Raw genomic sequence first — 16595 nt, forward strand, 5'->3', positions numbered from 1 at the left:
AAATCCTACCATATATAAATTGTCATGGTTAAAAAAAGTTATCATCTTCTGTTGACAACTTTTTGGACTTACACTATGACAGTGACAGTCCATCACTGAAACTTTTTTAACTAGGTAGGATCTTCCAGAGTTTATAACTTCTGTAGTATAATCTTTAGGAATCTAAGGTCATCTTCAAGACAATGGCTCACACTAGGCATGAGAATAAAACTTTAACTGGAGGCATTGGTATATTCCTTTTGAAGGTGAGAGAAATATAAATAATCCATCTTACCAGATTTTAAAATTAAAAAGGAACAGAAAACTTTAAAAAATAAATTAAAAACATTACAATTATATAGATAGTATTTCAATATGTTGTACAACTAGTAAGTAAAAAACCACAGCAAAAGGGGAAAGAGGATCAGAACAAATGGAGAAACACTGGGAGGACACCCCCGGGGAAACAGAGGATTATATCTAGAACTGGAAAAAAGATCAAAAGTCCTCCTATTTCATAGTGAGAGGAATTTAAGGCTGCAAGAGGCTCAAGATCCAGTAAGTATCTGATTTGTAATTTGAGCTCAGTCCTCTGTTTTAGAACCAATGCTCATCCCACTTTATCATGGAGAAAGGCTTAATGAAATGCAGATTACCATCCATCTTTTTTATCCTGTGCAATCTTATCTTCATATGGTTTCCCATATCCTGTGTAGATCAATTTTATCAATATCTATTGTTTTTAGCATTCTTCCTGTGGGTCTTTTAACATTTCAGGGATAATGGTACAACACTTAGTTTGTCCATCTGATGTTCTCCCTCCTTCCTTCCTTCCTTCCTTCCTTCCTTCCTTCCTTCCTTCCTTCCTAGGATCATACAGTTAGTAAGTGGTAAGTGTCTGAATTAAGTTCAATTTAGAACTCAGGTCCTCCTGACTTCCAGAACCAGTACTCTATCTACTAGATGCCTCCATCATGCATACACACACACACACACACACACACACACACACACACACACACACAACTTTTTAATGCTACCTTAGGTGACAAGTCATTATTGGTAATATGCTATAATTTCCTCACACAGCATTAGCTTAAGTATCAGACAACCTGAGTTCAAATCCTGGCTCAGGCATTTCTTTCATATTTAATCTTGAATAAATCATGTCTCCTTTCAAGGTTCTCAATTTCTTCATTTTTAAAATGAGGAAACTGGATTAAATGATTTCTAAATTTGCATTCAGTTATACATCTAAGATCAAAGGTCTTCAATTTTTCTATTTTTTTGGAATTTTCATTCTTCCCAAGTTATATTTCATAGTCATCATTGTCTAATGTTCACCTTTTGTAGTCCTACTATATCTAGTACATAACAATTACTCAATAAATATTTGCTAAATGAATGAATAAACAGAAAAATGAATGAATGTAGTATTCTCTACCCTGGTCTTTAGGACTTTGGTTTCTTCATTTGAGATCTACGAATTCCCCATTTTATTTTCTAAATTCTTGTTTCTGCCCTTTCATTAATTCATTGATTATAAGAGAAGACACCTGATACTGGCCTAAAGAATGAATTATTATATTGAGAAACTTGGTGATAATGGTATTTTTTTTATAATTTTCCCCATTAGATCCCTCTTTTCTTTTGCAAGTCATAGGTCATCATGATTGGGAAAAAAGTAGAAACTGATAAATATCTGCTTTCTTCTCCTCTTAGCATAATTTCTGATTGTGAGACATGAAAAATATAGACAAATATGGACAGTAAGATATCTGGGGAAAAGCATAAATTTTGTATTTAATTATGAAGAAGATCTTTCAAAATATGATTCATGTTTTCTGACAGTGTGCTACAAATTATGTATCACAGGTAGAAGAAAGGCCTCAGCAGCATTCATTTTAGCAAATAAGAAAAATTGCTTGCTTGAGACATAAAAGGAAGTACAACAAAAATATGATGGCCTAGACTTCTGAGTAAACTGCATTTAATTGAAAGGAGAATGAAGACAACTTATCATTATTATCATAAAAATATGTATTGCAAATCTGCATGCAATAATTACTATATATAGGGTGCAGGAAAAACAAAAAGTACATTGCCTGCTTAATGCTTTAAGGCAACCATTCTAATTCCTTGCATTGAGGAGGCAAGGTGCCCCGAGCATGGCTACTACATTGCTTTGATAATTTAAGAGTAGCCCTGAGAGGTTGGAGATTGTCTTTTGATTGCTATATAGCTCATGAACCCCCACTAGTGTGTTTCCCATCATGATTATCATTTATTACTTTGAATCATTTAGTCACCCAGACAGACTTAAGTAACTTTTTTTTTTTTTTGAGACAATTAGAGTTAAGTGACTTGCCCAGGGTCACACAGCTAGGAAGTGTTACGTGTCTGAGGGCAGATTTGAACTCAGGTCCTCCTGACTTCAGGGCTGATACTCTATCCACTATACCAATTAGCTTAATTAGCTTTTAAGAAGGGCTATTTGAGGAAGTAGTATAAGTATAGTTGATACAAAACACTCCTCCAAAGTGTGTGGAGCTCAAAGGAAAATGGACTTAAGTTTAGGGAGCATATGGTAGCAAAATGGATAATTCTCAACTCCTCTTTTCCTGGATTCCTCAAGATGTTACTCTTAAGTGTGATATAGTTTTCTGCTGAGATCTTTGTAGAATTATAAATTATGTCTAAACTGTCCTTGGCTCCCAATGCCATCTGCTAGTCCAGGGGTGCTGCTAAGATGATGATGAGAAAATGGGAACTTGCCTAGACCTCCAAAGTTCACAAGTTTCTCTTCTGGTCAGTGATGGTGGTAGCGGGGAGGAGACCAAGACCAAGATTGGCGAGTTCTCTTTTTCCTCAAGCAACTCCTCAGAAAAGTTAACTGGGATACCTTTTCCTTATTCATTATTTCCTGAAATCTCTTTCAATTTTGAATTTGTTTGCTATTTTATAGAGGACTCATGGGCATATGACTAAGTTCCTTTGGCCAATTCAAATGTTTTTCATTTACTCCAATTCATTCATTGGATTCTTAGAGACATAATTTGGTAAGGCCTTTTCACATGTGTTTGGAATGTGTTTGGAATTTGATTCAATTAAAGACTAGTAAAGTCACCAAGATATAGTATTTTATGACTTACAGGATTAAGGTAACTTGATTGATTTACTCATCTTATTTTAATATTTATAGGAAATGGGATTAAAAAGGAAAAATAGGCAAATTTATACTTATAGCCCTGTTACCCAATGACCTTAAAGAATTAATAGGTTCTCTGAGTATTGTCTGTTTCATGGGTTGTCAGGGAGTAGAAAATTCCAATGTTCCTAAATTTCCTGGCTGATCATTTATCAAGCGTGGGAGATAATGGATAGAAAAACTTAAAATTAAAATAGTCAGAGAAAAATGTCTAGCTAGTTGAATGTGTCCTTTGGGTAAAGCTTACAGAAAAAGCATGGACAAGGGTTTCCTAGGATGAGATGTGAAGGAGTTTTGATTTATTTGCTCAGGTAATGAAGAGATCTAATTCAAAGAACCTGGATAATAGGCAAGTACTGCCAAGATGCCACTTCTCCCACCTTCTAGGTCGGTATTGGAATGAGATACTCTGATGCATAGAAATCATATAACATACTGTTGTGGTTTTTTATTCAGTAACATTCAGCAGTTCAAAGTATTTGTACAGTTTCCCATTTCCTGGGCCCGTGTGATCATATACAACATATCGGTGGGTGGAGATACACGATTGGACTTTCCCACATTTATCCTCCTAGACTTTTCAGTTACTATCTCTGCTTCTCACTTTTCAGTCTCCTTTGAGCTTCTCAGAATTTTAATTGGTGGGGAGTAGTTTGCAGGGAAGGAGAAGTGTCAGTATCTTTGCTTCTTCCTTCTTGCTGCTTGGGGCTGTCATTGGCTGTGGCTGTACTTGTAGAATGGATCCTTGACATAGAGCTTCCTTTCATGCCTTGGAAAAAACTTGCCTCATCCAGCATGTCTGATACATCCTAGAATCAGATCAGCAATTGGAAACTTTAGAGATGGATATACATATAGAAATGTTATAAGAAACCTAAAAGGGAGTTAATTGATTTAGTAGGGTACTCACCTATAATTTGAGGTGAACTTTTCAAGTCTTTCATGTTCTGGAAACAATCTAATTGTTGTCGTTGGGCCTTAATTATTTATCTCAATATGTGGTTCCATGTATTGATCCAAGAAATTGAATCATTTCACTTGCCCAGAGAGATGCACACATTTTATTACTATTATTATTGTTATCATTTTAAAAATATATTTATAATTTTCAACATTCACTCTTATAAAACGTTGTGCTTCAAATTTTTTTCTCCCTCCCCTCACTCCCTCCCTTAGAAAGCAAGTTACCTAATATATACATGTACAATTCTTCTATATGTATTTCCACAATTATCATGCTGCACAAGAAAAATGAGAACAGGAAAAAAAAAAAAGAGAAAAAAAACAAAAATCAAGCAAACAATAAAAAAAGATGAAGATACTATGCTGTGATCAACATTCAGTTCCCACAGTCCACTCTGGATACAGATACTCTTTGCCACAAAGATGTTGGAATTGGTCTAAATCACTTCTTTGTTGAAAAGAGCCACATCCATCAGAATTGATCATCACATAATATTGCTGTTGCTATGTACAATGTTCTTTTGGTTTACTCACTCTGCTTAGCATCAGTTCTTGTAAATCTCTCCAGGCCTTTCTGAAATCATTCTTCTGTGTTATCATCATTATTATATATCTTTATAAGGATCTTAGACTACTCTCCAGGTTTAAAAATATATATTCATAATAAAAGTGGATTTCAGAGGCTATCCTCTATTGTACTTTGTTTTCAGATTGAACTGCCTCTTATATTGCTCTTATTAAGTTGGTTTTCTTGGCAAAGGTACGGTTTGCCATTTTCTTCTCCAGTTCATTTTATAGATGAGGCTACTAAGGCAAACAGGGTTAAGTGACTTGTCCAAGGTCACATAACTAGTATGTGTCTGAGGCTATATTTGAATTCATAAAGATGAATCTTCCTAAATGCTACCCAGTACTCTATCCACTGCTCCATCTAACTGCCTGCCTCTTATATATCTAGTTATGTTAATTCCTTATTATAGTCTAATGAAATAAACAGAACAATTCATCTTTCTTTTGTGACAAGTTACATTATGAAAGATTTTTAGATCTTTTTTGCTCTCTTCTCCAAGGTAAACAATATGTGTCCTTGTAGCCATTTTTCTTGGGTTTTATTTTCCATACTTTAGTGGTTTTTATTTCTTCCATAAAACAGTCAACATTCTTTAAAGCTTAAGCTATGGAAGTACAAATTAGATTTTATAGTCTAACAATAGCATTACTAATTAGAATAACTGGATTTAGAAACTCAAGAGGATCTAGATTCAAATCCTGGGTTTATAACTTATTGTCTAGATATCTTTCAGCAAATTTACAACTTCTCTGGGCTTCAGTTCCTTCACTTGTAAATAAAAGAGAGTTGGATTAGATTTCTAATGTCTCCTATCATTTTACTACTTTGATCCTATGATGATAAAGGAAAAACTTGGTTCCCAATGATTGTTGTGCTTTTCAATAAAGACAAAGTCACAGCATTATTGGTTAATATGATAAAGGCATTTCATATACAAGACAACAACATAATATGTATTATATAACAATTATGTTGTTTTATTCTCCAGATGAGGAAAACTGATGTGAAGAGAAGCTATGATTTGTTTGAAGTTCCTGAGTGAGTCAGTAATTCAGCTAGCTGAGTCTAGAACCCACACTTCCTTATCCTGAGTGTCATATCATGATCCCCTTTGCCATATTGTATTTTTTAGTTGTGATTATTCTTCTTTAGGGAAAAATAAACTCCAAACCAAAACCACGGGTATGGAAACATGTATTGGTGTGTCTTGGTCTTTAAGCATGGTGTATATAACTGTCCAGTGTCTATTGATTTTCAGACAGAAGAGTTTTAGCTGCTTGGCTAATGACTCCATCTTGTACCTGGGATGGTTGGGGTTAAAAGAGTGGGTTCTTTGCTTCCCAGCTCTCTTGTTCCAGAGCTGTTTACTGCAAAAAAAAAAAAAAAAATTTTTTTAAAAAGATCCTGGAAATGCTATTCATGCAGAGGAATGAGGAGGGGAGGAGGAGCCCAAGATCAAAAGAGAAACTTTGTAGGAAGTAAGAAGGGCATGACAGAATGTACTGTATGTATGGTAAGAAATAGTCCTTTCAGCTTCTTTCAGGAATTGGAGAGTTCAGAGTCAAAGGCAGCATTGTGTTTGTATGGCTTCTGTTATCTTTCCTCCAGTGTCCTGGGTGAGGTGGAGGGCATGTTTTCAATAGAGCAATCATAGACTTTGAGGTTTTAATGCCTGTCTTTGTTTGTGGTTTTGTGAATTTGGAGTTAGGGGTCCTGGGTTCAAATCTACCTTTAACTACAACTTCGCTTGCTCTCAGTTCCTTAGAAAATGAGGGATTTGGGCCAGATGATCTCTCTAGTCCCTTCCTGCTTCTGAAGCTTTGATTTTATGATTCACTTTCCTGGATCTCTGTTGCTCATGGGCTAGGGGACAGAGTTGGTGTTGAATTAATGTCAATTGCTAACAAATGGATGCTGAGCTGTTCCTGTTCATGTGAATGTGAAAAGGCCTAGAGAAGAAGCAAAATAGCACTGCTTGGGGGACACCCAAGGGACATTTCGAGCCACTTTAGGAATTGTGGCAGGGTGAGTGTAACTGATTGAGGCTGTAACCTCTTTCTATCTGTTCTCATTATTAGAGTTTTCATTTTCTCTTCTCTTCTCACTCCTCCCATCTGTATCTATGTATTTTCAAAAGATTTTTAAAATTTTGCATATTCGCCTTCAGACTTTCCCCTAGAGTACTTTACTGAACCCCCTCTTCTGTCCTGGAGCATCTTTAATCGATGTTTTCTGGCCTCAGGGACCCTAATTGCACAATGGAGGTCACCTACTTAAGGAAAATGTTATCTAACTCTGGATTTGTTCCCAAACTTAAAGAAAACGGAAAAAAACTGCTATCTCATTCTTTTTCGGCATCTCTGAGTATTCTCCTACAGCATGTGACATGTGTGCTGCTAGGATGCACATCAGTCCAGTGAGATGGAAAGCAGCAGCGAAAGGGCAATCCCAAGGGGAACTGTATGGGTGTCAGCCAGTGGCAAATAAGTATTTATTTAGATCATTGTAGGATTAACAATAATGGTGTGTGTGTGTGTGTGTGTGTGTGTGAGTGTGTGTGTGTGTGTGTGTGTGTTTTGATTCTAGAATCATGAAGTTTAGAAATGAAGCTTAGAGATCCACTAGCACAGACCCTTTACAGATAAGGAAAATGAGGCTCAAAGAGATGCAATTCAACTCTGTGTCTCTTGTCCCACAAGTGACTGATTTGTCGGGCAGTGCCCAGTGGACATTGCCTACCTCTTCCAATACTCTGTGGATTTTGGCTCTTTCCCAATGCTGACCTATTTATTCAGCTGACAGTGTAACTTACCCATCCCTTCCTGGGCTCCTCCCCTTCTGCCTCGGCCTATGTGTTGGCAGGGTTGATGACATGCATCCTCTGGCCTTGGGGTGAATCATAACATTGCTTAGACATGAATCTGACCTATCTCATCAACATTCCAGGTCTCTGCTCTCCTTTCGACTTTGAGGATTGACTTCTGGCTTTGGTTTGTTTGATTCCTAGGCCTGTCAGAGTTCTATCTGGACAATTCCTGTATACCCAGCTTGCTTTTTAGGAGTAGAATACTACTATCAGTCTAGCCAAAGACCTATCTTAAGAATTAGTCCTTTAGTTAAGATCTCCAGAACAAATGCTTTGGGACTGGCAAATATGGCAAAATATGTCTGGTGATCTTATGGTATTTTTCCCAAGATTTCTTTACAGTTGTATATATAGGCAAAGGAGAGGGGAGAAGGCAGACAAGGCAAGAAAGGTGTCTTCAGCATTCCTGCTAGCAGATATAGGCTTAGATTGGTATCACTAGGCATTTTTCTTATTTGCTGTTCCAATAACAACCATATTTTTCCATGGCCTTCCCACAAGCATCTGCTGCTTGGAGACCTTTTTCATGTTGAGGATGAATGGCCCTCAAAGAGGGGAGGCTAATTTTGCTCATCTCTGTGGCTAGTTGCTGCATTCTAGCCAATCTCTTAAACAAAACCTAGGTGTGACTCATGTCTAGGGATATCCCCAGTCATCTCACGTGCTATTGCATACATATAAATGTATATATATAAATATATGTATGTACATATATATGTAAGTATACATGATATATATATATATAGCTATAGTATGTTCTCGTCAGTCATCACAACATAGTTCCAGGCTTAGAGTTCCAAAGCTCAAGGACTTAGCTCTTCTAGACCAATGCTTCTTAAACTTTGGTTTTTGACCCCATTTTGAGTCATGTGAAAGTGGGAGTTGTGAAATTATGACTTATCAATAAATGTTTAATTTGTATATCTATTTACATACCTGTATACCAGGGGGTCACATAAAAATTTCTCAGGTGAAAAGGGTTCTCAAGTGGAAAAAGTTAAAAAACAACAACAACCTGTTCTAGGGAATGTCCTCTTGAAATCCTTATTGAAGAAGGGTAGTAGCATAAACAGGAAGATGACCCAGGGTTGGGGACATGTGACTAATCAATATATGTTAGTATCTAAAGAAATATGACTTAAAAAATTATTAATGTAACCCTGGATTTTTATTCACCTAGGGACACCATAGTGTACAAAGTGCTGGGTCTGAGTCAGAAAGATCTGAATTCAAATGTAGGCTCATATACTGATCAGCTATGTGATCCTGAGCAAGTTTGTTTGTTTTAGTTTCCTTAATTATAAAATAGAATAAGAAAATCTACTTACTAGGGTTGTTACAAGGATCAAATTAGATCATATTTATAAAGAACTAAGCACAATGCTGGTTATAGAATAGGAGCTTAGTAAATGTTCCTTAGCTCCCTTTCCAAGCTCCCTGCTTAGACCCTGTTGCCATGGAGATGAAATTCTCAAACATCAGTACCTGTTTCTTTCTTCTTATGCCCTAGCCCAAGAGATATGTCTCCTATATCTCTAAAAGAATCAAAACCTCTTCTCATGACAGCATTAATCATACCAGACAAGTATTAAGCAGCCACCCAATTTTCTTTGTTTATAATCAAACACAGACAATACATGAAAATACAAATAGGGCAAGGAAACCAGATTAGGAAGTATGTAACTGTCTGAAGAAGTACTGGCCATTTTGGTTGGGGGCTGGGGGCAAGGGGAAAGGGGAAGAGGAAGATTCCTCTTTCTTCTTCTTGTTGAATAGGAAGTAAAGTAGGGCCCATAGTAATTAACATAGTAATCAACTTCATTAATTATATATCTCCTGTCACCATCCAGCCACTGCATCCAGATAGTGACATGATAAGTCTGGGGAGATAAGCAGAGAAGCTGGTACTTAAAAATTAGATCTTGTTAGTAGCATATTTCTGCCTGAATGGTGTGAGATATCCCATCTCTATACTCTCTTCTAGCTCTGTCTTTCCAGAAACCTCTAAAGCCAATTTCATAGATATCATCAAACTGGTAAATTCTAGGATAGCATCTATATTTCATTAGCAATATCCCAGGGTTTTGGAGGGAAAATACTAATGACAAAGGTGATGAGGAAAGGTTTCTCAAGAGAGGGGCCATGACTTGAACATTGAGGAAAGCTAAGGATTTAAAAACTGGTTTCTACCAATCTAATTTGAACTGGTTCCTGCTGGTCATAACTAGACTTCAGCAAAACATATTGAAAAAAGAATACCAAGGAGGAAAGGTCACTTTTGTTGTGAGTGTTCGAGGAAATTTTCAAGCAGAAGATAAGACTTGAGGAGAGGCAATTCAGACATAGAACTGCAGCAAATTTTTATGAAGTGCTTGTATATAAAGGATAACCTAATTGCATTTTGCAATTTTTGCATTATTTTGAGAATAATGAAAACATGAATGTGGTCAGAACAGAGGATTTATCATATAGGAGGATTATAGGACATTATATGGTTGGAAATGTAATTTGGGATTAGATTATAGATGGTTTCTGAGTGCCAGAATGAAAGGTTTGGACTTTATGCTGTAGATAATTGGGAATCATTAAAGGTTTGTGAAGAATAGAGTGGTATGATGAAAATAACATTTTTAGGGAGAAGTGTATAGAATAAAATAGGAGGGGGACTAGAGACAGGAGGAACAGGAAGGTTGTTATTGTAATAATCTAGTTATAAAATGAGAAGAGCCCAATTTGGGGTAGTACTTGTGGAAAGGGAAAGGAAATAACTTTGAATTATCATTATGAAAAGACACTTGACAGTAGACTTTCCTTTAAATTCCCTCTGGTTTTCTGGGTTCCCCCTTTACTACTTATTCTATGTTTGAGCTTCAAAGTTGATGGCCTTTCTGGTTAGTTTCTCCAGTAAAATACAAAGCCCTAATTTTCTGACCTTTCTCTGGGTACTTTGGAAGGACAGAATGTTGCTGTACTTTCCTGAGGGAGTTCTTGGTACTTTTTGAATGAGTCACTGAGAACAATTTCTTGGAGAAGGGCAGATACTTTTGTTATAGGGCAAAAAAGAAGGTGGCCTTATGGGACTTAGTAGAATTTCCTCTCTTGTCTCTATATTCTTTCCTTAATATTCTCCTGTTTAGGAGAACAACTATTTATTTGTTGTGTTCTCTTGCTTCTGAATGACAGGTGTGGACAAAGAACAAGTGGACTGCATGCGCATTACTAGAATAGGTTTTTTCCTACTCTGGTACTAAAGGGAAACTGAGACTCAAGAATGAGAAAGACTTACCCAGTGAATTAACAACTGAGCTGGGACTAGAACCCAGGTGGCTTGGCTTGAAGCCCATTTTGACCACACTGCTGCCCACATAGCCTGAGTGAATCAACAACAAGCAATTCATTGAGCAACTGCACAAATAACAATGAGTGATCATAGTAAGAAATAGTCACAAAGCAACTGCAGCCCCCATCCCTCCCTGAACTCCAGATTGCCAGGGAACCCTCTGAAACTGTGATATCTTCAATGTGTTTGACCAGTAGCTTGAACTAGTATAAAATCTGGGCCAGCATCCCTTTTGGATTCACAGCCCCAATCTGAACATACATTGGCTGAACAGCATTCTAGGATGAAACCTGGGAGTTATTTACATTTCTGATATACTTAGGAGCCCCAACCTGTGTGCTCTCTATTAATTATCAGTTTGAATTGACTTTTAGAAAGGGCATTTGCTAAGCAAGTAAAACAAAGATATTTGTTACAGAAACATCCCTCAAACCAGGGGTACATGCTCTTGAGTCCTTCTACATGGGGATTATTATTTATCAAGGCCCTGTAAAATATGTGCCATACCAACTATTGGCAGCTACTCGATTCTATGCATGGGTTGATAATCAGTCAGCAAATATTTATTAAGTGCCTACTATGTGCCAGGCACTGTCCTACGCAACAGAGTTCATGGAATACCACCGGCACATGTGATATTTCCCTTTCTAGACTTTTACAACAGTCTGCTTTTTGGAATTACTTGCTCTCCTGTTTCCCAGTCTTGCCTTGGAATTCCCATCATTTTAACTGGTAAGGAAATAATGTGTTATTTGTTGCCTCTAGTTCTCAAATCTACACTTTGGATCTTTGAAGTTGAGCAGCTGAAGAAAGGAACAAAGGAAGTGGTGTGAGCAAATTTATCATATAATGCAAGGGAAGAATGTGGGGAATGGAGTGATACTGCTTTCATTTTTGGGGAAGTAAGTCCATTATCTCTATGACCTATGAGCCTTCAGAATGGTAAACCTGGCAAGTCTCTTATAGTTCAGAAATATGAGTAATTAGCCCCTCCTCTCCCAAGATGCCATCAAATCCACCCATGGAACAGTAAATGTCAATTCTCTTGAGCCAGTCTCCAAACTTTAAAATCTGATGTGAATAAGAGAGATGAGGAACAAACCGGACACCAGTAGTGTTAAGTACTTTACAAATAACTATGTTGATTTTGATCCTCACAAAAACCCTGAGAGGCAGGTGCTATTTCCCAGATGAGGAAACAGGCAGATTGTGATAAAGACTAATAATGTCTTCTCGGGGATTTCTTTCGTTCAGTACTTCACCCACTGGCGTGCCTCACATTGCCAAAACACAGAAGGAAGCTAGAAAAAAGTATCCTTTGCTCCCACAGATTAGCAATTCTTGTAGCACCCCTGGGGACCTGGGAGTTAACTTCCCCGGGCCCTGACTCCTCCTTAGGAAGGTCTCCCCAGGAAGTTTCCTAGACTGAGCTGGCTCACCACAGTTGGTCTCTTTATACATTTATTGCCCCGTATAGAACCTAATAAATGCTTGCGGACTGACAGTTGACTGAACCAGGTGAGACTCACGCAATTGTCAGGGTACAGGAAGGCTGATTGGAAACTGTTGCATCTTGGCTTACTCGAAATAATTCAGGCGATAATAAAACATTAATTTGGCGTGAAAAGCAGATGTCAGGAAGTTGGAATCCTAGGACGCGTTTGAAATTCCCGTTGGCGTGACACTTCGTCATCACCAAGTATTCCTGAAATGTTTGTTTTGTGCTCAGCCCTGCACGAGGTACCAGTGCACAGTCCCACCCTGCAGGAGCTAACTCCCAGGCCTGGGGGATCCATCTTTCGGTGCATTAATGAAAGGGCGGACGGGGGGACTGGTCCTTTAGGGAAGGAGAAGAAAGGCAGGTTAGGACGGGATGGGAGATCAGGAGAATTTAAAAGAGCATCTCCCCTCTCTTCCTCCTCATTTTTGTCGAGTACTCTCTCCCTCTCATCTCCCCAAGCCTCAGCTCTGGGCCGCTCCGCTGGGACAGATGGACAAGGCACTGTGGCGCTCGCGCCGGACTAGACAGGGTCACGCGCGGGTTAACTGCAGGGCGGGGCAGAGGCGGCGGCGGCCCTGGCAGTAGAGATCGAGATAAGGGGGCGGGGCTTATAGGGGGCGGGGCCGATCCGGAGGCGGCCTCGGCTTCGGCCGCGGCAGCGGCCTCAGCGGCTTTAGGTGTCACTACCAACCCACTCCGGCCGGAAACAGGCGCCAGTTTCCGGCCGGACGGTTGAGGAGTGGCCGCTTCAGGGCCAGCCGCCGGAGTCGAAGTGGGTACCGGGCTTGGAGAGAGCGGGGAGGTGTTGGTAGAGGCGAGCCGGGACTGGCTCGTGAAGAGCTGCCGCCGCCGCCGTCGCCTGGGCTGGGGGGAGGGGCCCGGGTCGGCGGAGAGGGAGGGGGCGTCGCCGGTCGTCGCGGGATGAGGAGAGGCTGCGGGGCCCCGCGCTCCGCCCCGGCGGCCTAGGGTAACGGAGCCCCCGCCCCCCGGGACTCTGGCGGCGTGCGGCCGCCTGTCCCCTCCCTCTCTCAGTCCCTCAGTCCGTCTTCTGTCTGACCCTCCGCCCGCCCCGTCTCCCTTCGCGTCCAAAGTCTTCCCCACCCCTTTGTCGGTGTAGGGAGGTACTTTCGGGGGTCATCGCTGACCTTCGCCGGGCTCGAGCTTTTGGGCCCCCTAAGTTTGCGAAGCTGCCCCGTTAAACGTCCCCGGGTGCTTCGTCCCGGGCCCCTGCCCCGGGCGCTCTTGGCAACGAGCTGCCGGCTCCAGTATACAAAACGCGGCCCTAAGCGGCAACCGAAGGGCCTTCGTCCGCTCTACTTAATTCGGGCCGAGGGGAAAGTTGTCGGGGGAGGCTGGAAACTTGAGAAGCGGAGGGGTGAGTGAGGGAGTGGCGGTGGCGGGGCCGCTCCGGCCGCCTGACCGTGGTCACGGGCTGGCCCCCGGCTTGTTTACGGGCCCGCGATATTTTTAGCTCTGCTTCCTCCGGCTCGGCCCCGGTGACTATTTCATGCGTGGGGACTCCACTGGGGAAGGGCTGGTTCTCTGGCTGGTCCGGGCGCTCTCGGGTGCTCGGCTGCCGACCCCCCACGGGCAACTTTCAGCCCTGCAGGAGGCCCTCGGCAGCCGGGAGGAGACGGGAGAAAGAAGCCGCTCAACTTTTCGTGAAAAATTACTGACCCTGAAGTCTTTGCCAGCCGTAAACTACTTTTCGATTATATTCCGTAGGTCTCTTTGAAGCAAATAGTCTCTTCCATAGTTGGGAAATTCATAGAAAGGTATAGTCAGTTCGTAATCACCGCCTTCATCAATGGAGGACAAATCAGAATGCCAGTTCCCAATTTGTTTATTTTTAGTTTTGGAATGGTTTTTTAAAAAATGAGAAGATTCTCCCTTTCCCCCTCCCCCATGTTATACTTAGTTTTAATGAGAAAATGCATTTGTATTACTGACAAATACTCATCCATTGAGGGTTGAGAAAGAAGGCAGCTCCGGGTGGCTAGAGGGATCGGAGTCTGTAGCTTAAACATGACCCTGAGCATAAATCACAAGTTAATCAGACCAACAAATCATTGATTTAACCTATTTATCCCTCCTTGTTTCTCAGTAGTTAACTGATAATTGAAATTTAGCATTCAGTTTTACCCCTTTCTCTATTTTCCCCATTGTGGATTGGCCACAATAATGCCCCAGTATAATGGATAATAGTAATAGAATTGAAATTGACAAATGAAATGTAATAATGCCCCAATGTAATGGATAATAATAAGAGAATTGAAATTGACAAATGAAATGTAGACAATTATTGAATGTCTGCAATTTTTAAAAAATATTGCATCTTGGCTACCTCCCTACTTAATTGAACATATTAGTCAATACTAATAGCCCAAGAAAAACATTTCAAAAGGGGAAAAAAATATCGAAAAAGTACATTCCAAATAAGTTTTGGATTCTTTACCATTTTGGCCCATCACATCCTTCATTAAGTTAGTGATCAAGAGTTGACCATTGACTTGACTGATTTAGGACTACTACTCTTGTACTGGAATAGAGAAGGAAGGTTAGGGAGAGAGCAGACTGTTCCAGAGCTGAGTCAGTTACTCACATTTCTACCTAATTAAGCCTGTCCCTTTGGTTTAATGCCAAAGATTGCTCTGAGAAAATGTATAATTTTTGGTTACAGATTCTAGTGCATTTTCCACTATGTTGTTACCTGTTCCTCTCCAGAATCTGGAAATTTAGCCCCTCAAACCCAGACGATTTAGACAGTGTTCTATCTCTCTCGGACCCTAGAATTAAAATACATGGTGAAATAAAAGCTTTAGAAAGAACTTCCTCTTACAGGGCAATCAGTACTGAATTGAATTGGATTTTGGAGGTGTGATCTGTTAAAGTCATGGATGTTGTAAGGCGCACAACCAACCTAAAATTATTCTGAAAACTTATTTTTTTTCTCCCCTGTTTCACTAGCGATGTTTTGAGAAGCATACTACAGGGAGTGGAATGCTTTTTTTGAAATCACACACCCAAAGAGATTAGTAGTACTCCGATGCTTCACTTTTTGTGTGAGAGTTAGCTCAATTATTACTGACAGGCTCCATGACCTATTTATAATTGTGGCAGGAGTAAATCCCCTAGTTGAAATGCTGCCCATAGTTTGAATAAACCTCAAAGAAGCAGGGAAAGAATTGGGGGATGAGGCTGAGTATATTTGTCACTAGCCTGACTCTGGAATATTGTTGATGAATTCTACAGAATCCAAATACAGTAGAAAGAATACCTGCCCTTGTGGGCCTTTTGGTTTATTTAAAGACATAACATGGCTTAATACTTATGAATCGGCATCTGAACTGGCACAGTTTTATGTAGTGGAAATTGCTGAGAGAACATATCCTAAGGAGCAATGAGGCATAGTTTTTTGGAGAAAGAGTTTTTGCCTGGGTTTTGGCAGACAACATAGAGATAGAAAAATTTCTAGCTAGAAGAAGTGGCATGCATAAAAGTTGGTGAGCAGAAATGAGCACCTACCTGGGAAAATTGAGGAAACATGTAAAATTGACTAGAATGAAGAGGCGGAGTGGTAAGTTATGGAATGTGATGATGAAAGAGAGCCTTATAAGGAGAAAGGGCTTGGAAGCCAGACTGAGTTTGGATTTTTTAACATTGCATACTAGAGAATCATGATAAGCTTGTGAGCAGAAGAATGATGGTGCTAAGAGTTCTGGTTCAGAGGAGACAAATATATCAGAACCCATCTTCTGAACCAGTTTGGATGCAGAGTATCTTGGCTGGGGCTTCAGTTTTCTCTAGCAGTTCTATTTCAAATAACCTGATTTTACAAAGATCTCTATACCTGTCTCAGAGTGGTTTAACATCCAGGGAGTCCCAAAAGGATGTAACTAAAAGTTCCTCACATTTTTGTGGTAAGCAAAAAATAAAAGGGTCCACCATCTGTGTATATTCAGTTTTTTGTCTTCAGTGTTAAGATTGTAGGGGATCAATAGTATAGGCAAAATACTATTGTATTTGAATAGTGCAAAAAGTGTTTTATTTGGATGGTATTATAATTAAAAAGCTTAATGGAGTTGTTTTCTTTTTTTATGCTGATATTAAATTTTGAACTATCTGATCACATGCCATCTAATACTAGTATGCTTTTAGGTAACATCT

General features: G+C 39.8%; 1 protein-coding gene across 1 annotated transcript in view; it reads left to right on the forward strand.

The window, feature by feature from the left end:
* Positions 1–13040: 13040 nt before the first annotated feature.
* The window catches only part of OTUD7B (OTU deubiquitinase 7B), a 74353-nt gene continuing 70798 nt past the window's right edge, over positions 13041–16595 (forward strand). The window contains exon 1 of the mRNA XM_051992783.1: positions 13041–13200. The gene's annotated coding sequence lies outside the window, so the exon portion shown is untranslated. The remainder of the gene's footprint in view (positions 13201–16595) is intronic.

The sequence above is a fragment of the Antechinus flavipes genome, chromosome 4 (genome assembly GCF_016432865.1).
Source record: "Antechinus flavipes isolate AdamAnt ecotype Samford, QLD, Australia chromosome 4, AdamAnt_v2, whole genome shotgun sequence".
In the NCBI taxonomy this organism is placed as follows: domain Eukaryota; kingdom Metazoa; phylum Chordata; class Mammalia; order Dasyuromorphia; family Dasyuridae; genus Antechinus; species Antechinus flavipes.